Source organism: Pygocentrus nattereri, chromosome 27 (genome assembly GCF_015220715.1).
Source record: "Pygocentrus nattereri isolate fPygNat1 chromosome 27, fPygNat1.pri, whole genome shotgun sequence".
Taxonomy (NCBI): domain Eukaryota; kingdom Metazoa; phylum Chordata; class Actinopteri; order Characiformes; family Serrasalmidae; genus Pygocentrus; species Pygocentrus nattereri.
Genome location: NC_051237.1, coordinates 28,783,121 through 28,808,608, shown reverse-complemented (window position 1 = coordinate 28,808,608; position 25,488 = coordinate 28,783,121). Strand labels below are relative to the sequence as shown.

General features: G+C 41.2%; 1 long non-coding RNA gene across 1 annotated transcript; it reads right to left on the bottom strand.

Moving 5' to 3' along the window:
• Positions 1-1,838: 1,838 nt before the first annotated feature.
• Positions 1,839-25,168, bottom strand: LOC108418750. Its single transcript, XR_005129745.1, has 6 exons — positions 25,036-25,168; positions 24,827-24,893; positions 24,586-24,681; positions 12,542-12,674; positions 10,246-10,379; positions 1,839-2,456 (listed from the first exon to the last, which is right to left on the bottom strand). It is a non-coding gene; the product is annotated as an uncharacterized LOC108418750 (long non-coding RNA).
• Between the last annotated feature and the right edge of the window lie 320 nt (positions 25,169-25,488).

Here is a 25,488-nt window from a genome sequence, read left to right as displayed (position 1 = left end):
ATCCACGACGTTAAACACTGAAATGCCAAGTGGGATTTCATGCCTAAGTGGTTCTTTGCATAGTGAAATGGTTCTTCAGATGATGAAGAAGGTATTTTATATGGTTCTATAAAACACCAAAATGTCAAGCTTGCACCAATAGGAGAAATCACCCAGCATTCTTCCTTTATACTAGATACATAGCAATACATACTGGGGCAAACGTGGAGCTAATAACTTTAGTGTTTAAAAAGGACCTGATGCAGGTCAGGTCACTATGTTAGACGTGTGGTAGTGACTTCAAAGTTAAATTTACATGGAATATCTTTTACATGTTAATGTGTCACTATTTAAACAGTTTCAGAAACATTTTCCATGTTACTTGTTTACATTGTTTCAGGTCTGCTGTGCTCAGCTAGAGAAGAGGTTGTTAGACTGCAGGAGCTGGAGGGAAACACTGTAACCATCCATACTGGATTAACTGGAGTTCAGAGTGATGCTCACATACTGTGGTTTTATGGACCTGAGAATGTAGATATAAAGATAGTGAACAGTCTGATCATTAGAGGAGAGATTATTACAGACTATGACAGTGAGAGATTCAGAGACAGACTGAAGTGGAACAGAACCAGTGGATCTTTAACCATCAGGACTGGTCATCGTTTAATATGGAGATTTAGAGTTCTGTGGCAGTAGCATGGTGGTGCACTGGGTAGTGCTGTTGTCTCCCAACAAGAAAGGCCAGGGTTCGATTCCCAAACTAGGGAGTTTGCATGTTCTCCTTTTGGTGTCTACAGGCAAGTTGGAGATACTGAAGGCTGTGCTTGCACTGTGATGGAGTGACAACCTGTCCATGCTGTTTTGTGTTTTCTACCTAATGCACACTGGGACAGGCTCCAGCACCTCCTGTGAGGACAAGATGATGAGAATTTAATGAGTAATAATATGATTATTTTTATTTACCTTATTTCGTGTAAGTTTAGCAGCAACTGTAATCCACAACACCATGTCCATTTAATTTCTACATGAATCAGGTGTGTTGATTTGGGCTGAAGGTGAAACTCCCACACTTTCAACAAACTGATGTGTTAAATAACATGAGTTACCCTCGCCTTAAACACATTTTATGTGTTAATGTTTGCTGTTTAACACATTCTGTATTAAAAGTAAAACAAAATGTGTTAACCACAACTGAGAACTGAAATATTTTAGCACGTTCATGGTGAAAATAATACTAGTTTTTCAAATCTATCATGCTATACCAGTTTTGACCACAGGGGGCTGCAATGGCTCACAAACCTCAACTTGCACCACTATGGTGTCTATTTGAAGACATATAGGTAGGTAGGTAGGTGGGTATGTGGGTAGAGGTTTGTGAACCATTACAGTCTGTTACAAATAATAAAGAACATCTAATGAAAGAGGCTGGAATAACATGTAGTTATCACACATGGCCATCGACTACCAGATTAGTAAGGGTACTGATTTCTTCCAGACAGTGGCACCCCAGATTTTTTTCATATAGGTGGCCAGATGGACTCACTGGAAATCCTGGTGTGGCAAACCCAAAAAAAAGCCATCACTGAATTTCAAGAAAACTTGTCAATATGAGAATGAAGGAATTGCATTACTTATTATCTGAGGTGCACCACAGACACTCACAAATCAAGTTCCCAAGAATGAGCACTGACTGAGAAATCAGCATCAAACATTGCAACCATGCAAACTAAAAAAGGTGTAAATCTTCACGTTGCAGATTCGATTATTAAATTGAGACATAAGCCCTTTTCACCCATTTCACTTTCCATTGTTTGAATGCACAATCATGCATTATTAGGAAGAAAACAGGAAGCTTTCAGGACTGTATTATTTAGACTGCCGTTTATTCAGGTCTGAACAGTCAGTCTTCCTCTTCCTCTAATGATCCTGGTCTAAGAGTCTTAGAAGCATCAGTAGAAACAGTAGAAAGCCTGGGAATCTCAAAGTCAAATATCCAAACAAAAAAGATCACTGTAAACAAGCCATAGTAGCTTATGCACATATCTTCACTATTAAACTCATGTTCAGGCATCCTTATTATCATCAATCAAATGTCCAAAAAAAAAGGTGCTGGACCTGAGCCACGGTGGCTCACTAAGAAAAGCAATGTAGTTGCACTCAAAAGGTTGTGGGTTCAAATCTTGCTCAAGCTACTGCTTTTCACACAGCAAGTTGGAAATCTGAGAGATAAATGTCGAAAAAAAATAAGAAAGCCTTGTGAGATCCTGTGGCTCGCTGGTAGATGCCATGCCCCGTGGTGGGGGGGTTATCGGTTCAAATCCCGATCAGGAACTCCACGTCACAGTTGCCGTTGTCAGTTGAAGTCACCTTCCAAGGATGTCCTGGATGGAGCCTGGAGGTGCACTGGCAGCGGAGGAAGGCCGGAGGGCGATACCCGAGAAGGGGGGGAAATAACCCGGGCCACCCCCCCGGGCCTCCTGGAGGAAGAGAATAAGGGGTTATGGCACATGAAAGGGAAAAAACTTAGGTTTTAAATATGCAGCTTCATATTTAAAACCTATCACCCACATTCTGAGTGGCTTTTTGGAGGAAGACCGCTGCTGTTCTTCTCCACTTCGGTCTCCCTCCTCACCACCTCATTTCTGTGCACCCTTGATTCTCTCCTCCACCCACTAGGACCACAAGCAGAGTCCAGCCTGGCTTTGAACCGGCAACCTCTTGGACATGAGACAAGGCTTTTCCCACAAAGCCACCAACTCTGACACACAGCATCCTTTTTTTAGGGGGTTTATCTTGAAAACTGAAAGGCTGCCACAAGCCTCCTGGTAAGCCTCTCTCAAGCAATATAAAGAGTCCATCAAACTGAATATAACCGTGCGTTTATCAGGTGGAGAGGATCGGTGTTTGGTGGGATAAAGCCTGGACTGTAGGCTAGTCATGAGAAATGTGGTTCCAGCAACTGGTTTCAGGAGGTGTACTATTAATGATGGTACAAGATCAGTCCATTTGAATAAGATAAGATAGACTTTTATTATCCCACTGGGGGAAATTGGCATTGTTACAGTAAAATACACAGTAAGCAGATACTTTGCTTAAAACAGCATTTTGCTAAGAGTATTACATTCACAAATGAGAAAAATAAGAGTTAATTAACAGACACCACCAAAACCGCTTAGAATGCTGAGGAGCTTCTTGGGCCCAAGATTCCTTAGTCTGTAGGACTTCTCCAAATGAACTGATCTTAACTATGTTTACCTCAGTAACTGAGGATAAAACAAAAACTTATACGTGTTACCAGATCTGTATTAGTAATTTTAACATGAACCAAAAAACGTTAAGTCAGTGCAGTTATTATGTTTTACAGTGTGTTGTACTTGGAACTGAGTATTTCCATCATCCTATAACTGGATGAAAGGTGGCCATTTGGGAACCTTCAAGACCTTCAGCCTGACTGAGACTCTTACTGACACCATAGGTCACTATCTTTGTTGACCGAAAGTCACCAACGACTCTGAGTTTAGTTTATGTTAATTTGACACAACCTGTATGGCCTGTGTTGATAAATGTCATCCACTGTTTTTTTTTATTTAGTCAGTAGTGTAAAGTTTTGATATGCTTTAAGTAACACTCACAGAGATCATGACAGTATTTACTTTAATATCACTTATACACTATATTGCCAAAAGTATTCACATCATTGAATTCAGGTGTTCCAATCTCTCTCACTCACTCACTCACTCACTCACTCACTCACTCACTCACGCACTCACGCACTCACTCACTCACTCACTCTCTCACTCACTCACGCACTCACGCACTCACTCACTCACTCACTCACTCACGCACTCACTCACTCACTCACTCACTCACGCACTCACGCACTCACTCACGCACTCACTCACTCACTCACTCACTCACTCACTCACTCACTCCTTGGTTTTAACCTGTAGATTTTCTTTAAACTTGTGCCTTAGTTAAGCCTTTGCATGTAAGTTTGTGTGTATGTGAACGCGATAACATGTTGAAACAATTTTTTCTTTATTTTGATCTATTTTATCCTTTCTTTTAGTTATAGATTAGTTTTATTTAGTATTAAATTCCTAAAAAGATTTTTCTAAGTAAATTTATTTACATGTTTATGTAAAATAGTAGTGTGAGAGCTTCTCTTTTCACAAAACATTTGTGATGTCACAAAAAACAAAACAAAACAAACAAACAAACAAAAAAACCCGCTGTGATTCATTTGCCCAAAAGCTCTCCTTCTGCCATCATTAAACAGGCTGTATTTGATACTGTGGCTTTAAGATTGACACATCCTGCTCTTGAAAGAAAATCTATCTCCATTTTTGTCGCTTTTCAGTTTTGGATATAGTTTGAAAATACCTGTTGCTGTTTACAATGTGTGTAAATTTCATGATGAACGGACTAAAAGAAACGGCCCAAAATGACTTTGGGTGGGGCGGTGGGGGGTTGATTCCAGTGACTTGCGTTAAAAGTAAAGTATGTTTATCCTCCTCCGGTAAACTTATTATTTTGGAGATACGAGGTTTTGTTTCTGACAGCAGCGATATGTAAATAACCTTGGTTCTCGCTGGCTTCCCTGTATTGTCCCTATTTATTGATTGATTGATTGATTGATTGATTGCAGTCTGGACTAAAACACTTCTATATGAATAGGCGGGGCTAATCTTCTGTAGACAGTAGAACAGCGTGCATGAACGTTTTTCGGCCTCCCAACCAAATAATCATGTGGGAACGTGGAAGTAGTGATGGCAAAAACAAAGCTGTCTAAATCAGTGAAGACTATCTAAAAAGGGTTAATTACTGTAAGGTTTTAAAATCAGTGCACATTATCGACACCTGGTGGTTTAAAACATGAACAGCAGCTATAAATTCACTCTGTCTTGGGAGATATTTTACAATAAAGGACCCATTCTTTATTTTCTAGTGATTTTAAAAGCAACTCACTTGTTTCTAAAGCACTGAAGGTAACTAACATAAACATGATGGTTCTACAAAAAGTTACATCACCTTTGAGCCTCAACGCAGTTTATAGCTGGTATTTATAGCAAATCTCCTGACAAACACACATTTGACCTCATTCCCTGCTGAAAAAAGACCATTAGAATCAGTAAGATTTAAACCTGAATGCTTTGCTTTCTAAGGGGAATAGACATAATTGTTACATTTAGGAGACCACTAGTTTCCTGAAGGACACTTTGAGATCCCATTAGGAAACCATCAAATGCATCTGCATCTCCCAGGTCACCTGCTCAACCATCAGAGTCCTTTACACTGTGATATCAGCCCATCAGGAAAACATAAAATACCACTAGTGACTATTGGACACCACCAGGAACCAACAGATTCTTTGAATGGTTTCTATGATTGTGTTTTTTTCTGCAGGGTTCACATTAACCTTTGCTCTACTCCTCCACATATTCTATAATAGCCAAGGTGTGAGCTTCATATATAAAATCTAAATCAAGATTTAAGCGGTTTGGGCTGAAAATCATGAAAACCGGTGCAGGTGTTGCATCAGATTCACTCCTCCTCATTTTCTCCTTCACGAATCAAGTCAATAGGAGCCGCATTCACTGAGAAGAAATCAGCACCAGAGCCGGGTTTACGAGGAGCCCCTTCCTGTTTATCTGTTACATCATAAACGTGACTGCAAAACGCCAGAGAGCGCTCGCGAGCGAGTCGTCAATGAATGGGGGTGAATGGAGCTCAATGGCTGTGAAATAATATAAAAATAGTTTCTGATCACTCGCCCAGAACCTTCCTATAAGTCTACAAAGTAGAAGGATGTATTTCACTAACGAAGCAAAGAAAACTCACCTGCATGTTTCTTTTTTCTACAGCAAACAGGTTTCAGGCAGCAGGACACCGTCATTACTGATACTGAGTACTGACTGATTGGTTGGCTGTTTGTGCTCACTGACGTTATGGACCTACGTGAGGCACCATTTAAACTCCTACAACTCGAGTTTAAAAGCTCTTAAAAGTAAAACAGCAGGGTTAAAATGTTTTACGCTGTTCAATGTTCAGGAAATGATTGTATTCTTTTCTATTTAAAATATGCGTTTATAAACTGTGATTTTGCTCCATCTTAACCCAGTCATTTTGGTCAAGCTCAGGAGCACCCTCTAGTGTTTGAGAAGCTGTGAGAACCAAACAACCCAGCAACTACAGAAAGTGAGTTCTGTTGGATCAGGTTCTAAAGCAGTCACATGGTTTTGTGCTGAAGAAAACTATGCACATCACTGGTCACGTGTGTTAGGAAAACAAACCATTAGTGGAGTGCTTCAAAACAAACAGGTTTTTTATCTCTTTTAACTGCGTTCAGGCTGCACTTGAGATACTGTTCAAAGTGACTTTTCATTTGACCGCTGCTGTCCACAGCGACACTTTTTTCCTTTAACGGTGCTCTATACGGTGTTTTCACAGTTGGCTCAGTTTCTTTCTTCTTTAAAATGCCCCGCATCCTACATTTATTATTTTTCTAACGAATTTTGTTTGCTAGATTCTCCCACAGTTTTCGAGATATCAATACCTTTCCAACTCCAAAATATTTACTCTCATTGGGAATGGTGTGCTTGCTGACAGCTTTTGGATCGGATGTACGATTTTCAAACAATCATAGTTAAATGATGAATTGTCCCCAAAGGAATGAAGGTGTTAACTTATATCATGATGGTACAAGTCTATTAGCAAAACCCTATTAACCATGTGGGCCAGACTACTGGAACCAATACTCTAGCAACCGCTTGCTATGCCATAATAACCACCTGGGATAACACAGCAACCACTTACCAGCACCTTAGGAACCAGCTGGGACACCATAGCAACCAGCTAAAACACCATATTAACTGCCTGGAAAGACCCTAGCAACCATCTAGGAATTGATCTTTCTGCATTTTCTTCAGCGTATCTGTGCATGGGTTCATGATAATAATACATAATCATCATCCTGCACAAGTACAGCAAGTAATTACAAGTAATCACAAGTAATTACTCAAAGAAGTACTGCCAGTTATTATAAACCCTATCTCAACTATTGTAAACTCATCCCTTAGTCTGGGCCATGTTCCCAAAGCTTTAAACTAGCAGTTATCAAACCTCTGATCAAGAAACCAAATCTTGATGTCGCCGTTTTGTCTAATTACAGGCCTGTTTCTAACTTACCGTTTATATCTAAGATCTTAGAAAAAGCTGTGGCCCAACAACTTAGTTCATATCTACACAAGAACCATATATATGAAAAATTTCAGTCTGGATTCAGGCCACACCACAGCACTGAGACGCTCTAGTTAAGATAACTAATGATCTTCTTCTTGCCTCTGATCAAGGTTACATATCTCTCTTAGTGCTACTTGACCTCAGCGCGGCTTTCGATACAATAGACCACAATATTCTCCTAGAAAGGTTAGAAAACATGGTTGGAGTCACAGGGACGGCCCTATCATGGTTCAGATCTTACCTATCAGAACGTTATCAGTTCGTTAGGGTAAACAATTTATCTTCCACTTATTCAAAAGTGAGATTTGGAATTCCGCAGGGGTCTATATTAGGACCATTACTATTTACACTATACATGTTACCGTTAGGCACAGTTATAAGTAACCATGGCGTAAACTTTCATTGTTATGCAGACGATACTCAACTGTACATATCAGCCAAGCCTGATGACCAACACAGGTTAAAGAAAATGGAGGACTGTGTAAAAGACGTGAAAGGCTGGATGTTATGCAACTTCCTCCTATTAAACAGTAACAAAACAGAGGTTCTCCTTCTGGGTCCAAAATTAGCAAGAAGTAAATTACCAGATTTAATCTTAAATCTCGCCGACTTTCCAGCCGACATGGGCTAGCAGCAAAAAATCTCGGCGTTATAATAGATTCAGATTTATCATTCGATCAACACACAGGCGGCATCACTAGGACAGCTTTTCTACATCTTCGCAACATTGCCAAGATCAGAAATGCCCTGTCCCTGCGTGATGCAGAAACACTAGTACAGCCTTTATTACTTCCAGGCTAGACTACTGTAACGCACTACTGTCAGGATGTACGAGCAGGAATTTAAACAAACTCCAACTAGTCCAAAACGCCGCAGCCAGGGTCCTCACTAAAACTAGAACATCTGATCATATCAGTCCAGTGCTATCATCACTTCATTGGCTACCTATTAAATTCCGTATTGATTATAAAATCATTTTACTGACGTATAAAGCCCTACATGGTCTTGCCCCTGAATACCTGCAAGACCTTATTTCTCATTATGAGCCATCACGACCACTCAGATCCCAGAGCGCTGGCTTATTAATAGTTCCCAGAATTCCTAAGGCTGCAGCTGGGGGAAGAGCTTTTTCTTATAAAGCCCCCAAACTCTGGAATGATCTTCCAGAAACTGTTTGGGACTCAGACACAGTCTCAATCTTTAAGACTAGGCTGAAAACTCACTTGTTCAGTTTAGCTTTTGGTAGGTAATGTTCCCCCCCTAGATAAAGGCAGCAGATCCAGGGGTCCATGGACACAGGGAATTATAGTAAACTGAGACGCTAGTGCCACTGTTGCCCCTGGCTTGCCCACTGGGGGGTTTCTGTACATTCTGTACATTCTTTCAGTCCTGTGGAAACTTTGTCTTTTCTGAAATCCTGTAAAGCTGCTTTGTGACAACATCCGTTGTAAAAAGCGCTATACAAATAAATTTGATTTGATTTGATTTGAAGTAAAGGAGCACACATTTGATGTAGATGCACTGCTTTATGGCAGTGGTCACCATACCTGGTCCTGAAGATCTACCTTCCTGCAGAGTCTAATTCCAACCAGATTAGTCACACCTCGTCCAGCTAATTAACTCCTTCAGAACTCCTTAATTGCCAAGATCAGATGCAGTAGTATAGGCAAGCTGGGGTCAAGCATGTTATGCTTTTATAGCAGCAGGTGATAAAAAAAAGCTAAGAGTAAACTTTGTGCATACTAGTGGCTACACTAGTTAGCACAGAAGAGATTGAATGTGTCACTTTGTATTGGCTCCATTACAGGGTTGCACTGTACATTGTGGGAATATAAATCAGCAGATTTCCTAAATGGGTGGAGATGTTCAAAGTTCAAAGTTCAAAGTGTTTATTGTCATTTGCACAGAGGAAACAGGTTTCCTTATATACGATGAAAAGCTTACTTTGCTCCTCACTAAGAATGCCAAATATAACATTAAAAATACAAAAGAGTGTATATATACAAGCATATATATTAATCAAGAAATAACGCACTAAATATAGGCTACTAATAGAGGTTTTGAAATCTACAACAGGTTAGGTTACAGTGTATAAATTACAGTGGTATGGATGGATGGTGCTGTGCCTTGCCGGGAACATGATTATCTGCAGCAGAAATGAGTGCTAAAGTGCGATAGTGCAATTGTAAACATGTGCTACAGTTAAAGTGACAGTAGGTGCAGGTTATTCCTGAGGAAAGAGTTCTTTACCAGTGGGATACACATCACACGTCTGTACCCAAGTCTGGCAGACCGAAGTGTGAATAGTTATTTCTGATTCAGAACTCTGATTGCGGTGGGGAAGAAGGAGTTCTTTAGTCTGGAGGTCTTGCACATCATACTCCTATACCTCCGGCCTGAGGGCAGAGGTTTGAACAGTCCATGCTGAGGGTGGGTGGGGTCTTTGATGATGGAGGCAGCCTTCCTTTGGACTCACATGTCACTTGTGGTGACTTGATGTGGCTCTTTGATTATTCCCTACTGAACATGTGGCTCTGCAAGAGAGAACTACTATTTTGGCTAAATTAAACCATTAAGAAATTCCTTTTTTTCAGTTATACACAGGAAAAGACGTTACATTCTTAGCTCTATTGGTTGGGGACCTCCTGTAGCAGCCAAACTTCTCACTGTCACTGTGAATTAGGCCCACACAATACAGCTGCCCAACCACAGATCCAGAGCAGCAGAAAACAACAATGCACAAAAGTCTCTGACAGCCACAGTACGCACCACATGCACCTGGGATCCATAAAGGTGCTCCATCACAGTACAACATGCAGTCTGTAGCCACGACTGCTAAACACAACACGAGTTCCCAACCATAGATCCTAAGCAGCAGCACTCAGCAACAACAACATAGCTGCCTTTAAGAGCATTTCACTGGAGCATTTAAGCAGGCAAGAATCATTAGGCAGGAAGGCAATTCAGTCCACTCCAAACACTGCCTACGGCTTTGGTTTTATGTGATAAATTTGACCGACTCACTTGTGTCTCAGGTCTGGTGCTCACAGCTGGAGAAGAGGTTGTCAGACTGCAGGAGCTGGAGGGAAACACTGTAACCATCCATACTGGATTAACTAGAGCTCAGAGTGATGCTCACATACTGTGGTTCTATAGATCTGAGAATGCAGATATAAAGATAGTGAACAGCCTGATCATTAGAGGAGAGACTATTACAGACTATTACAGCAGCTGAACAGAACCAGTGGATGTTTAACCATCACAAACATCAGCAGAGAAGATTCTGGAGTTTATCAATTACACATCATTACTGGGACATGTGTACAAACTTCAGCAGCACTGCTGTGCCTGATCCACTCAGACCAGCGCAACACACCACCACCACATCAGTGTTACTGCATTACTGAGAATGATCCATCACCCAAATAGTACCTGCTCTGGTCCATGGGGGTCCTGACCACTGAAGAACAGGGTAAAAGGGGTCTAACAAAGTACGCAGAGAAACAGATGGACTACAGTCTGCAACTGTAGAACTACAAAGTGCTCCTATATAGTAAGTGGAGCTGATAAAATGGACAATGAGCATAAAAAGAAGGAGGTGGTCATAATTTTATGGCTGATCAGTGCATACAGGTAACCTAATGCAGAAACAAACATATGACAGACAGGGAAATAGCTTATCTTTTCTTTATGAGTAAGGCCTGTCTTTTTTGTCTTAAAATATTATGTATCAAGAAAACAAATAACTTTGCACACTGAAAACACAGGACATGAACTGTCTTTATACTGGCCTTATGGTCAGCCTATATGGTACATTTACATTTACAGCATTTAGCAGATGCTCTTATCCAGAGCGACTTACAAGAAGTGCTTTGTCAATCTAGAGAAAGTATCTTTGCTAGTTATCAATAGCTTAGAGAAAAGACGGTCCTGAGCTCAGATACTGCTAGAGACACAGTCACTGCAGACACCAAGAGAAAAAGAACCAGAGTTGAGCGCAGAACTCTGAGCCATTCAATGCAATACAATAACAATAAGATACAATACAATAAATAAAATAAGTGCAGCTTATAATTCAATGCTCATTTAAGTGCTGTGTAAAGAGATGAGTCTTCAGTCTGCGTTTGAAGACAGCAAGAGACTCTGCTGTTCGGACAGCCAGTGGGAGTTCATTCCACCACCTGGGCGCCAGTACAGAGAACATTCTCGGCGCTCGTCTTCCGTGCACCTTGAAGGACGGCGGGTCAAGCCGAGCTGTACTCGAAGCTCGAAGGGCTCGTGGTACAGTTCGAGATTTCACCATTGCCATCAATGGTACTTTCTGCATAGCAGATATTGCAGTCAATAGCAGTAGCATTAGCAATACAGGTATATTCAGAAAAGGACGGTCTTCTCTAATGGACAAGGAAAAAAAATCACTCAGTCTTCACTAAGATTCATCTTTGGTCATGCATTCTCAATCGCAACAAAACTCAGGAATGTAGCAAAATGCAGTTAACTGAATACCAATTATAAAAGCAGTTAAACATATTATAGGCCAATTAACATTGCCTGTCAGCTAGTAAAGTGATCTAACAATCAGCACAGGCTGGTTCCCAACCCAATTCCCAACAGGGTCCCAACCCAATTCCCCAGGGTCATTTTTCTCCACCCCCAGCCTGCGACAGACAAGGGGATGAAGGAAAAATGAGCACCAGGTTGGGAACCACTGGCCAATACATCACATTTTCACACAGATATAAGATTATAAATATTTATAAATAACTTAACATTAATATAAAATAATAATCATGTAATATAAAAATATATAATAGATATAAAACAAATTCATTCTTCCAAATAGGACGTTGTTAGAAACATAGAGTCAAGCTTATGTTCTTTAAAATCTTATGTGGCCAGAACACACCAACAGACCCAACGTTTAATTACACACTTCTATAACCTGAGAAGAGCTCAACCAGTTTGTGTTGAAGTTACTGAATAATAACTAACTAAATAAGCTTTAGTATGTAATAAGAATGGGATTTTCGTGGTAGACCACGAAAACTACCCCCGTAAGATAAACAGCACTGAAAGCTAGCATTGTAATCAAGATGGATAGAGACAGAGTCAGAGACAAGGCTGAGACTAGGATACATAGAGTCCAAGTCAAGATCAAGACTGTTAGTAAACGAGACAAGACCAAGACCTGGAGTGAAAAAGACCAAGACAGAGACCAGATCTAGACCAGACTAATATTTTTTACAGAATGTATTATTATTGTGAGTCGGTGAGACTCTTGGGCCCACATATGAAAGAATGAGACTAGTTTCAGACTTACCATGCCTAGCAGTGAGATGTTTATATAAACAAGCAAAAAAAGAAAAGAGAGGAAAAAAAGAATTTTTATCGCCGAGGGGGAAACCCAGGGCTCAGGACGGTGACACTCGTGCAGTCCAGCGATGTCTAAGTGTCTGTAGGGAGACAAAACAGAAAAAGGGTAAGAACAGTAACCGTTAGCCCAACCTGCTGCTTCTTCCTGTCCTCAAGCTCTGTTGTTGAAGGGCAGTCAGAGCTCATCAACAAGGTGCAGCTGGGCTCTCATTAACAGGTCCCAGCTGAGCAGAATAAGGGAGGGTCCTCGTCTTAGCCACTTGTACCTCGCTATATACATCATTAGTCCTAAAGCACTCTGCCAGGCTCTTCAGCACCTTGGAGAAGGCTTGCAAATCCCGGGGTGGCTTGATTTGGCCTATGCCGGCAGGACCCTTGGACCTGCCGTGACTATACATGTCATTTTTCTGCTCAAATAAAATTGCTCTTTTATTGAAGCTTTAAAAGACCAAAGATCTGAAAAAATCTACATGTGTTTCTGTCCATCCTGTCACTGTGAGAAGACAACTAAATCTAAAAGGATGAGGAGCTGTCAAGAAGCTGTCACAGAGAAGATGAAATGGACATACTAAATACTGAAAAAGATCATGTTTTGGTGTAATAGGTTTCTGTGTAATTTCCTATAAAATATACATTTTCAGAAAACATAAAGATGATGTTTATGAGCCCAAGTCCATCCATCCAACCATCCATCCATTATCTTCCACTTCTCCGGGGTTCGGAGGCAGCATCCTAAGCAATGAGGCTCAGACCTCCCTTTCCCCAGCCACTTCCACTAGCTCCCCAGGGGGATTCCAAGGCGCTCCCAGGCCAGCTGGGCAATATAGTCATGCCAGCATGTCCTGAGACTTCCCTGGGGTCTCCTCCAGGGTGGACTTGCCTGTGACACCTCCCGAGGGAGGCAAAAGTAAACAGCAGATATGCTGAAACAAATTTTCAATGGTGCGAAAAATTTGTACTTCGGCTGTGTTTCAAGTACTGGTTCACTTTTGTGGTCGAATCACTGAACTTGTATTTAAAGTCTTCCTCCTCTAACCCTTCTTGAGGTGTCTGTCCTCCTTCGTTGATTGGCCACAGGAATTCCATTCCCCCATCAGCTAAACCCCGTACAGGTGAAAATGCCATGCTCTATGGCGCTGTGCTGCATGTACAAGCTATTCATTTTTCAGGATATTCAGGAGATATTTCTGAGATTTTTTCCCCTCTATAAAATGAATAACCAGCAAAAACGGAGCAGAATTAGCAATATACAGAGGAGGTGGCTATGTAACTAACCAGTTATTAATTTTTTAGGAAATATTTGAGATTTCTCATGTCTGTAGCAAAAAGAGTAATCACCAAAATCCAGCAGAGATGCAATCTCCACATCCTCAGTGCTGGTGGCAAAGGATCCTCACCTTTGTGGATATTATCAATATGGAACTTTCAACTGCACAGATCCATGGAGCTAATGGGAGAACCTTGAACTCATTAGAAAGTTGAAAGAAAATTGGCAACTTTTTGTGAAAGATGTTTATTCCCCAAGCAGCATTATTATATTTTACAACTATTTTTATATTTGTCATATAGTACTGGTTTGTTTGTATTACCAGATATGTCAAAGAGATTATTAATTCATTTATTTTTTCACTGTTATTTTCTTCCTTGATCAGTGGTGGGTTACTGGGTGCCATGTAGCTGGGGAATGTGCTGCATTTTGTTGCTATTTCTTTTGTTGCCTATTGTATTTGGTATTACATTGAAGCATTATCTTAAAAACAAAAACATCTGATCACAAAAAAAATACAGCAGAGGTAATGGCAGTTCCACCCCCTGAACATTACATCAGTTAAATATAATGATGTTATATTTCAATTAGGTTGTTCTTTTTCAAATGATAATACTTTTATTTACAATCGTCTTTGTGAGGTAAGGAATTTATTTTATACTCAGTGATGTTTTAGCTTAAATTCCTTTCTTTTTTCCATGAATGAACACATTGTTCCATTGGTGGCAGCATCAGGACTGTTTTCTGATTGGCACATTTCACCTTGGAGCTTAAGGTTTTAGTTTAGGCCAAAATGATCTAAAGCTGTGTTGTACCTAATAAACTTTAGTCCATGATGACAGATGCTGAACGTTCTACTGCAGTTCTCCAGGCAGCTCAATAGATTTTTAACCTGGTACTTTTGATACTTCTAATCAGGTTACTTTTGACAACTTGACTTATTATTTAATCAGGATCATAAAAAAAATTTTGCAGACTGACTTAATGGCCACTGGTTTACCATTCATTATTCAGACAAGCACCAATAAGTTAGATAACAAGTTGGTAAAAATGATAGACGTCAGGTTTACAGCACATCATATACATTTTAGGTTTACAACATACATACACTATATTTAGCAAAAGTATTGGGACATCTTCAGGACCTTTAATGACATCCCTTTAGAAATCCATAGGCATTAATATAGAGTTGCCCCCCCTTTATAGTAATAACAGTTTCCACTCTTACAGGACACTTTCTACAACATTTTGCAGTTTGTCTGAGGTTGGACAAGAGGGCCTGGCTCACAATCTCTGTTCTAGCTCTAACCCGAAGGTGTTCGATGGGGTTGAGGTCAGGGATCTGTGAAACCCAGTCAAGTACTTTCAGACCAAACTCATGCCTTTATGGACCTTGATTTGTGCACTGGATCTCTGTCATGCTGAAACAGAAAAGGGCCTTCCCCAGACTCTGCCCTAAAATTGGAAGCATACAATTGCATAACAAAGTCTTTGTATGCTGAAGAATTAACATTACCCTTCACTGGAACTATGGTGTGTAGGACAATCCCTGAAAAACAACCCCACAGCATTATCTCTCCTCTACCAAGCTTTACAGTTGGCACAACGCAGTCAGGCAAGTAATGTTCTCCTGGCATTTGCCAAACCCAGACTCATCAATCAGACTGTCAGATAGAGAAGCAAGATTCGTCAGTACCACAGAATATGTTTCCACTGCTCCAGAGTTCAGTGTTGGTGTGCTTTACACCACTCCTCCACCGACCCTTGGTACTATGCGTTTTGATCTTAGGCTTGTGTGTAGCTGATCGGCCAGGGAAACCATTTCGTGAGTCAGCAGAGTGTTAGTGACTTTTATGCACTACGTGCTTCAGCACTCAGTGACCTCGGCCCCATAACTTCACGTAGTTGGTTTGCTGTGGTTTCTAAACATTTCCAATTTTTAATAATACCACTCAGAGTTGATTAGTGAACCTAGGGGGGAAGAAATTTCACAGCTGACTTGATGCAACGGTGGCAAAGTTGCACCCACAATACAATCATTTCCACATGATCCCTGCATGATGCATCCAGCAGTCTGTACAATCCATGCCTTTTCATGTTGTTTTTGAATTTTTAAATGCAAACATAGAGATGTAATAATTTCATAAAGTCAGTATGAGTATTGAAGCCAGTTTAAGCACAATATAAGATATTACCCCTCCACGACTCTCAATTTTGTGCAGATTAAGTAGATTTGTAGTCAAAAACTGTCAGAAAAAATGTACTTTACATGTTCATTGTTGTTCATCAAGGCACCGATAATGTAAATGTACCCTTAGATCTACAACCGTGATCTTAAGGTCCATTTGTGTGCCTTTATTATTTTTTTTCCCCAGGATAAAATGATGTATTTGTGCCTTTTCAAAACCTAATGTTCGATAAAGGCAAAAAGCCTGTATGGATATAATTACAAATGAATGTGGTATGGTCCCCAAAGTGCCGTTAAAGGTACCACTGCAGTAATAGGAGAGATACTGCCACACTTTTTTCCAGATAAAACGTTGAAGCTCCCTTTAGATGAAGATTTACATTAAATGATAAATTTTGCATGCATGAAATACATTACTACACTTCTTCAAACACTATCGTAAACCACAGCTCATAAACATTAGCAGGTATAACTGTGGTTCTCAAATCAGCTCTCTCACCATGCACATAGCAGAGAAAACTGACTGCATTCTGCTCCATAATTTTCATTCACAGATAAAGTGCCACTTAAGAGCGGAGCTTTAAGCAGCGTTTTTTTTCTGCATGTCTCAGCCATTCACTTTTAAGAGAGGTGTTGGTTGCCACTCGGGGGGAGGAGTTCAAATGTGTTGAGTTTTGACCCCATGCTGCACTGAACCATAATTGAGCAGGTAATATTGGTAGGCTGTTTCAAAAAAGGTGGATTGTGAATTTCAGATTTTCCTGAAGCATAAAATAATCAGTTAAAATATGTGTTTTGTTTGAATAGCATTGAATTGGTGCTTTGAATTGTGATAGGTGGTATGTGAGCTTGGGTGCAAGGGAAAGTCAGTCTTGCTGCTGCTTGGATTAAGCACAATAGCATTATGAAAAACAATAGCCTGGTACTAAACCAACTTGATGTTTGATAGCGTAGCTGCTCCTATCTTCTCCTAGCCTGGCATCTCACCATCTCTCTGAAAGGCCCTAGTTCAGGGGTGCATGACTGTATGATAGTATCTCTACTCACACACCCCTTAAACCTGGCAATTAACAGATCCGTGTAATTAGGTGTGTTTAGTCAGGAAAATCAACAGTTGTGCTGGACACAAGCTTAAGCATCCACACTATTATTAATAGTGTCATGCTTTATATCATCACTAGCTCTTTAAGATTAATACAGGGTGTGAAAAAGTGCCTTGTTCACTTGAAAATGGAGATTTCACTTTATGAATTAGGGGCCATGTGAGCTTCAAACAGAGCAGTAAACCTGTCTTCCATGCCTTTATCTATAGATAAACAGGAATACATTCTGAAAATTGACCTAACTTTCCTTTTAAAACAAATACAGTTGGCCAAGATACTGCATATCTGAAGCTCAAAGGCCGCTCCTTCTAATGTGAATGTTGATAAGATGTAAAGGAAATGTGTGTTTTATCAGTATCAAGCAAAGTGTATGCCTAAATTATCACACACAGGCTCTGCTGCCATCTGCTGGACTGTATGACTCTGATCTGAAGGTTCTTCTTCCTTATTTATGTCTACATTACTCATTGTTTCTCTGATAGAGAGTGATGCTTCAGTGGAGCTGCGCTCGGTCACTAAGGTTTTTACAATAGCTTTCAGACGCTCTGCTAGAAGTATCTCTGCGGGTATCTGTTAGACTTCCAGCATGATGGCCACTGTCTGCTTTTTCATCTGCGCCGCGGGTGAGACGTTTAGTTGTTCATAGTGTTTTCATTCATATGGGGGTTTAGCTGATGTATTTGAAACAGTAATAATATCTAAGGGCCCTAAAAATATTTAAAAAGTTACTTAAATTGGGATCGTTTTCTGTCTTGGTTCAAAAAAGAGACAAACAAGCCTTCAATGGCAGTAGTCTTAACCTATTGATGTTCAGCAACAAATGTTTCTGTAATAAAGGAAAATTCAAATGACTTGTTTCTGGTTAATAAAGTTTTGCATGGTTATATCTTGAACAAACACGTAAGAGTTCCTATTTTAATCTGTTTGCTTAAAATTTTTATACTTTTATTAACAATCAAATTTGGATTTTCTCTTCATTTCTTTTTTAGCTGATGTTGTTTCACCTACTTGACATTTTCAGATTTGTGCTTTCATTAATTTGAATACTCCAATTTTCAAATGCTTGCATTTTCTCACTCAGTGTCTAAGTTTTGACTTTTGAATAGTTTTAATGCTTGCTTCATAAATTAGTGCTTTTGCTGTAAATCAAGTACTTGTAAAACTATGTAGTTTTAAAACTAGTATAAGAAGTATGCAGTGGAAACTGTAACCATAAAAGTCCATTGTGGACTGAGTAAAGAGGATGAAGCTATACTAGTCATTTCCTGTTTCGCCTGTGTGGGTTACCTACACACATTAGGGGAATTTACACTGTGTTTAAGCTGTGTGAACACTTCTATAACAATATCCGTCTGTCTTGCAGTTGTGAGAGCAACTGCAGGGGATGAAGTGGAGACAGTGGAAGTAAAAGAGGGAGCCACTGTAACTCTAAGAACTGACTGGCCTAGTGAGAGGGATGCTGATATAGTTTGGATGTTTGGAACTGCAAATACTGGCATAGCACTGAAAGATTCATCAGGCTCTTCCACTCATTATGATGAAAGATTCAGAGACAGACTGCAGCTGGACACAAAGACTGGATCTCTGACCATCAGCAACATCAGCACCACACATTCTGGAGATTATAAAGTACAGATCTTCCTTTATATGGTCATTTTACTAACAAGCATTTCAATGTCACTGTTTATGGTAAGGGAGTATTGGTTTTAGCTTATCTATTAGCTGATAAATGTTCAATTCAGTTTTAAAGTCAATGTAGATTGGAGTTCAATACCATCATACAAGTAATATAGGTCTACTTATATATACTTATAAAATCATTTTTTTAAATTTCAATGTACTTTGCAATGTTCACTATTTGTCCTCCAGCACCTGTCTCCGTACCGACCATCAAACACATATCAGATAGCAGTGAGTGTAACACAACACAACACTCAGGTATGTAAAAATACATAACATTAGAAATCTCTAAGTGCACGTTGTTGTGCAAATGTTTGATAATGTCTTTAGAACAAATGTTTGGACAGACCCAAACACTTATTGAAGCATTTTCCTTATTTACACTGTTCCCAATAAGAGAGAGGGAAAGAGAAAGTGAGAGGGAGAGAGAGAAAGAGTATTCTGGATGTATGACCATCCTGAATGTATATCAGTGCTGTGGTGTCACTGCCCCTGTTTATGGTGTGCTGCTGGTTTCCATGCCTGCCACAGGCTTGACAGTCACAGTAGCCTGGCCAGAAGTGGTGCCTCCAGGGTTCAAGCGGGAAGACATGACATTTCATCTCTGCCTGCTGACCGAAGATCTAGCACCAATCATGGGGACAGGATGGCCGATGCTGACAGCCAGAAACAAGAACGTGCACCAAGAAATGTGCATCCTGTGCCTAGACTTTTTGAGATTCAAGGGGTACCAAGTGGACCTAGAGGGTGCCATGCTGAATTTCAGAGGTGGCCATCCATTAACAGGGAAGCCATCAGATGTCCAGTGCACAGTGGAACATTAGAGCCAGTGGAGGATCTCCATGGGCAGAATGTGCTGTCAGATCAGGGGCAGAACGGCTTTCCATGGGGTGTGCGCACAAGCGGCAGCCCCACCAGCGTTGATCACACAGGGGATGTCAGAGAGAGCAGAAGGTGGTCAAGAAGAAGGCTGCTTCTGTTGTCATTACTCCCAGGGTCTCTGGAGAGAGGTTTTCTCATGCCTAAGAGGATGACACAGACCTATTTGTGCATTGCTGTGATCTGTGCGTGGTCAAGAAAAGCTGCTGCAAAAGTCGCACCCTGCTCTTTCCGCTCTGGCACACTGATGGAGAATGCCACAGAGTTGGTTTTTGGCTGTCCACCAGCACCAGTCAGTACGGATGGCTCATAAACCAAGAGTGTCCCCAACCCAGCGCAACTCAAGAGAAGAGGGCGGATCCCAGTTTGGTTCAAAGATTTTGTGATCCTCGGGGTTGAGGACCTTCAGTAAGAGGGTTGTGTGGGTGTTTAAGAAATATTATATGTTTGTTCTGATTATTTGCTCTGCTGCAGTTAATTTCTGAGTTTATTTTTCTAAAGACTCTTGTTCTTATGGGTGGGATTAGCCAGCTTGTTACGTCCTGCCTGTACAACCGGATAAACTGAGTCAGTCAGAGCTCGAATGTGCGAGAATGCAGACACAGGCTAATGCTAGAGCTACCTGTTAACCTAAAGCCTTGCTTTCTGTGTGGCGTGGCTGTGACCCACGTGGCTGCTTGTCCAATACATTCCAACTAGTGTGTCCAAACTTTTGACTGGTACTACATTTATTATAAGAGAGAATGTCAACAAAACCCACCATGAAAAACAGGCACAGAACATTGTGTACCCTGCGCGGGAAAGGGTCACCAGGACCTACCCCTGGATCCAGGCCTGGGGGTAGTGGTGGCCGGGAAGCCCACGTAACCCAGCCGGGCTCAGCTCGAAGAGGCAACGCGGGGGGACCGTGTGGGCCCACCACCCGCAAGGTCCAGCATGGGGGAGCAGTGCAGTGCTGCACAGGCAGTGGGAGATTGCAGGGGGGCCCTTGGCGGCCTAGGCCCTTGTGGCAGAAACTGGCTCTTGGCACGTGAAATGTAACCTCACTGGGGGGGAAGGAGCTGGAGCTTGTGCGGGAGGTTGAAAGGTACCAACTAGATATAGCTGGGCTCACCTCCACCCAAAGCGTCGGCTCTGGAACCAAACTCCTTGATATGGGGTTGGTCCCTCTCCTACTCAGGGGTTGCACAGGGTGAGAGGCGCCGGGTGGGAGTGGGGATACTCACGAGTCCCAGGCTGGTTGCCTCAATGCGAATTAAAATTGCAGAGAGGAAAACTCTGACTGTTGTGTGTGCTTACGCACCAAACAACAGGTCAGAGTATTCGGCCTTCTTGGAGCGAATGGGCGGGGTTCTGGAAAGGGTCCCGCCTACAGACTCCATAGTCTTACTGGGGGACTTCAAAGCTCATATTGGCAATGACTGGGAGACCTGGAGAGGCATGATTGGGAAAGGCCTGCCCGATCGAAACCCGAATGGTGAATTGTTATTGGACTTCTGTGCCAGGCATGGATTGTCCATAACAAACACCAAGTTCGAACACAAGGATGTTCATAAGTGTACATGGTACCAGAGCTCCTTGGGTCAGGGATCAATGATCGACTTTGTTGTCGTTTCATCTGACTTGGGACCATATGTCCTGGACACTTGGGTATAGAGAGGTGCTGAGCTGTCAACTGATCACCATCTGGTGGTGAGTTGGATCAGATGGCAAGGAAAACTGATGGTCAGACCCGGTAGGCTCAAGTGAATAGTGAGGGTGTGCTGGGAACGACTGTTGGAGGCCCCTCTCGGAATGATTTCAACTCCCACCTCCGGGAGAGCTTTTCTCATGTCCCAGGGGATGTAGGGGACATGGAGTCTGAATGGACCCTGTTCAAAACCTCCATTGTGGAAGCTGCCAGGCATAGCTGTGGCCAAAAGCTTGTGGGTGCCTGTCGAGGCGGTAACTCAAGAACACCAGTGGTGAGGGAGGCTGTCAATCTGAAGAAAGAGGCCTTTAGGGACTGGATGGCCCAAAGGACTCCCGACTCAGCAGAGAGGTACCGACAGGTGAAAAAGGTGACAGCTGCAACGGTGGCAGAAGCAAAATCCAGGGCATGGGAGGAGTTTGGCGTTGCCATGGAAAAAGACTTTTGGTCAGCTTCAAGGAGGTTCTGGACAAGTGTCCCGTGACTCAGGAGTGGTCGGGGTGGCTGTGCCCAAGCTTTATTCGGCAAGGATGGAGAAACTCTGACTTCAAATGAGGATATTGTCATTATAAGAACTCCTTAATCCGGGAGACATGCCACCCTGAGAGGAGCTGCTACTCCTCCACATTGAGAGGAGCCAGCTGAGGTGGTTCGGGCATCTGATTCGGATGCCCCCTGGACACCTCCCGGTGGGGATGTACCAGGCACGGCCTATCGGGATAAGGCCCCGGGGTCGTCCTAGGACCTGCTGGAGGGATTGCATCTCCAAGTTGGCCTGGGAGTGGCTTGGGGTCCCTGGGAAGCTGGGGAGCTGGAGGAAGCTGCAGGGGACAGGGTCATATGGGATTCTCTGCTTTCCCAACTGCTACTGCGACCCTATCTGGATTAAGCGGTCAACAACGATGATGATGATGTCAACAACCAGTAGAACAAGTGATAATTTGTCAAAAACATTGTATTAAACCACCTAATTCTTAATTTTTTTCATTGTCTTCCAGTAAATCAGTCAATGCAGTCTCAGAGTATCCACATAAAGAAAGAGTCAACTTTAGATCTCTGCACAGTGCTTTGTTCAGTTACAAATGGCCCAAAGGTCAATCTGTCATGGGTTAGAAACAGAGATACATTGAAACAAAGCAGTAATCCTGACCTCAGTGTCCCTCTCTGCCTCCACCTGGAGATACACCTTCAGGAAAATCACATCTACAGCTGTGCAGCTGCCAACCCAGTCAGCAATCACTCAACCCAACTTAACATCATGCAGTTCTGTCCACAAACAGGTAAGACAATTTCATTGTACAAACTCAGTCCCAAGGAAGTTGAGACATTTTGTTTGGCCTGTAATACCAAAATATATTTGATGTTTTACCTTATGACCTATATTGTTTTCTGAAAATATACGATTATTCCACATGTGATGCCTGAAACACGGTACAAGAAAGTTGAAAACAGAGCATGTTTACCACTGTGTTACATCACCTTTACTTTTAACAGCACTTAATAGTCATTTGGGGAATGAAGACAGAAACTGCTACAGTTTTTAGTTTTACAGGTCTTTCGCTGCTCACGGTAGAATTTTATACCTCATCATGCACCACATTGTTTCAGTAGGAGACAGACAGGCCAGAGTAGAACCTGTAGCACTAAAGTAGACTGTTGATTGATTTAGTAAATAGTCCAACTGTTTGGACTGTTACAAAGGAATTTTTCTTGGGAATTATGCTAACAAGTGTCCAATGTAGAGAAGAGCTCTTATGGAGGGTGAATATACAAATACATAAATATATGTTATCATGTGGCAATGAACATGAAAATTAAGCAACAGTAAAAGTAAAAGTGAACATGACTAATTAAATGAGACATGAAATGTGTAAATGTTTTAAGCACCTGATAAAATTACATTTAAGTAACACTAATATTAAATACTACTATACTTTAAGTAACACTAATATTGTAAGTAACACCAACATTAAATATTACTATATTTTAAATGTTTTATATATCTATATATCTAATAATTAAATGTTACAATCAAAACTAATATTAACGCAATGTTAATGCAATAGTGATTTTACATATGCAAGCTCAATATTGTTTGTAGCTGATACCCAACAGTCAATCAGCACAAAATATATTAGCTACTACTAAAATATATCAAGCAACTACTGCCTTGAAGATCATTTTTAGTCAACTGTTTATGACTAATAAGTTGGAGGTAAATGTGATTCTAACTTGAAAATAAAGCTAAATGGCTTGGTGTGCACTAAACTGCCAAACTTCAAGTTCAGCTGAAATGGAGAGACAAACCACAGCTACTAAAGGTAGATTTGTCCAAAATATTCAAACATTTGAGGTGAACTTGGAAAGACAACAGCATCATCATATTCTTCCCGGGTAGCTGGCTATTCCGGAGGCACGGAGGGAGTATCTACATATCTACGTTAACCCACAGTGTAGCACGGTTTATAGCCAAGGAAATGCTGCAGTTAACATCTGGCAGAAAAACCAGCATTGTTTTTTATTTTGAAAATGTTTAACTATTATTTTCAAGGTAATATGCATACAAATTTAATTTAAATGCAAGAGCATACCCTTATTTATGTTTTTAAATGTATTGTTCAATAAATTTGTTTTTTTATTGAACTATTATTAAGCATATAGGCCTCATAAAATAGTGGAAGTGTAGAAACAGACAATTGTATTATTAATTGTGATTATCTGTATGATGATTAGTCATCAGTTAAAATTTCAGAATCATGACAGTCCTAAATAATGGAAGTGAAAAGAGTGAAGAAGGAGAATGTTAGTTATTAAGATAATCTGCTGAAGTTTCTCTTTCAGAGAGCAGTACACTCTTAAAAATAGAGGTTCCTAAATGGTTCTTGGGTTAGACATACGGTTCCAGGAAACCTTTACATTATATGAAGGTTCTTTAAATTAAAAAAACAAATGTTTTCAACCTTGTATATCTTATTTATAAAAATAGTTGTTTAAAGAATCCTCAACTGAAAGGTTCTTTAGCGAACCAAAAGTGGTTCTTCTATGGCACACGCCAAATAAAACTTTTTAGCACTGTGATGATGCTAGCTGGTCTAGCATATCACTAGCCATGGATAACGACTGAAACAGACAAAGGTTTGACTGAGCCTTTCGTTTAAAATAATGTAAAGAGACAGATACTTACCTGTTTCCTGGAGAGAGTGACAGCGAGGGTCATCCAGTCCTCTTGTAGGTCTGCAGGCCTGGAAGGGACAGAGAAACGGGGGGTACACAGGTCAACCTGGAAAAAGAAAAACAAACACTGTTTATGATCTAATTGCTAATATTGAACATGTGCCATGAATCAAATCTGTAGAAATATATACTTGAACTAAATGCTGAATATGCTTGTATTGTGAACTGGAACGTGACTGCCTTAAGAATACCTGAATGTAATTTTGGTTTAGTCCACTGCTGTAAGTAAAATGGCTAGTCTTGCTGCCGACATGCACCCTGAGGTAGAGAGGAAAAACAAGTCCAACCCGGTCAAATGCCTTTTCCTGGTCTAAGAAAATAAGACCAGCCCTCAAACCCAATAGCCTGGAGACGTCCAAAACATCCCGAATTAAGTAAACATTATCAAAGATAGACCTACCAGGCACACAGTACGTCTGGTCACGATGCACCACCTGCTCCATCACCTTCCCCAGTCTGGAGGCTAACGCTTTTGAGAGCAGCTTGCAGTCTGTGCACAGCAATGCCACAGGGCGCCAGTTCTTCAGCACCGTCAGGTCTCCTTTTTTAGGCAGCAGGGTCAGGACAGCTCTCCGACAGCTAAGAGGAAGCTTTCCTTCCTGTACACTGACCCAGAGCACTTCAAGCACATCCTGACCCAATACAGACCAAAATGCCTTGTAAATGCATACAATGATCGGAAAAACCAACAGGAGAAATAAAACACTGCATAAAAACAGACAAGTGACGTCTAAAACTGTAAAACCGATCGAGTCTGGCCAACGACAGGGGTTTCGTTCTCATAACAGGCTTGTACTTTCAACAGCCTCCCAGGTAAAATCGAAAATAAAACACCAACTCCACCACTTACAGT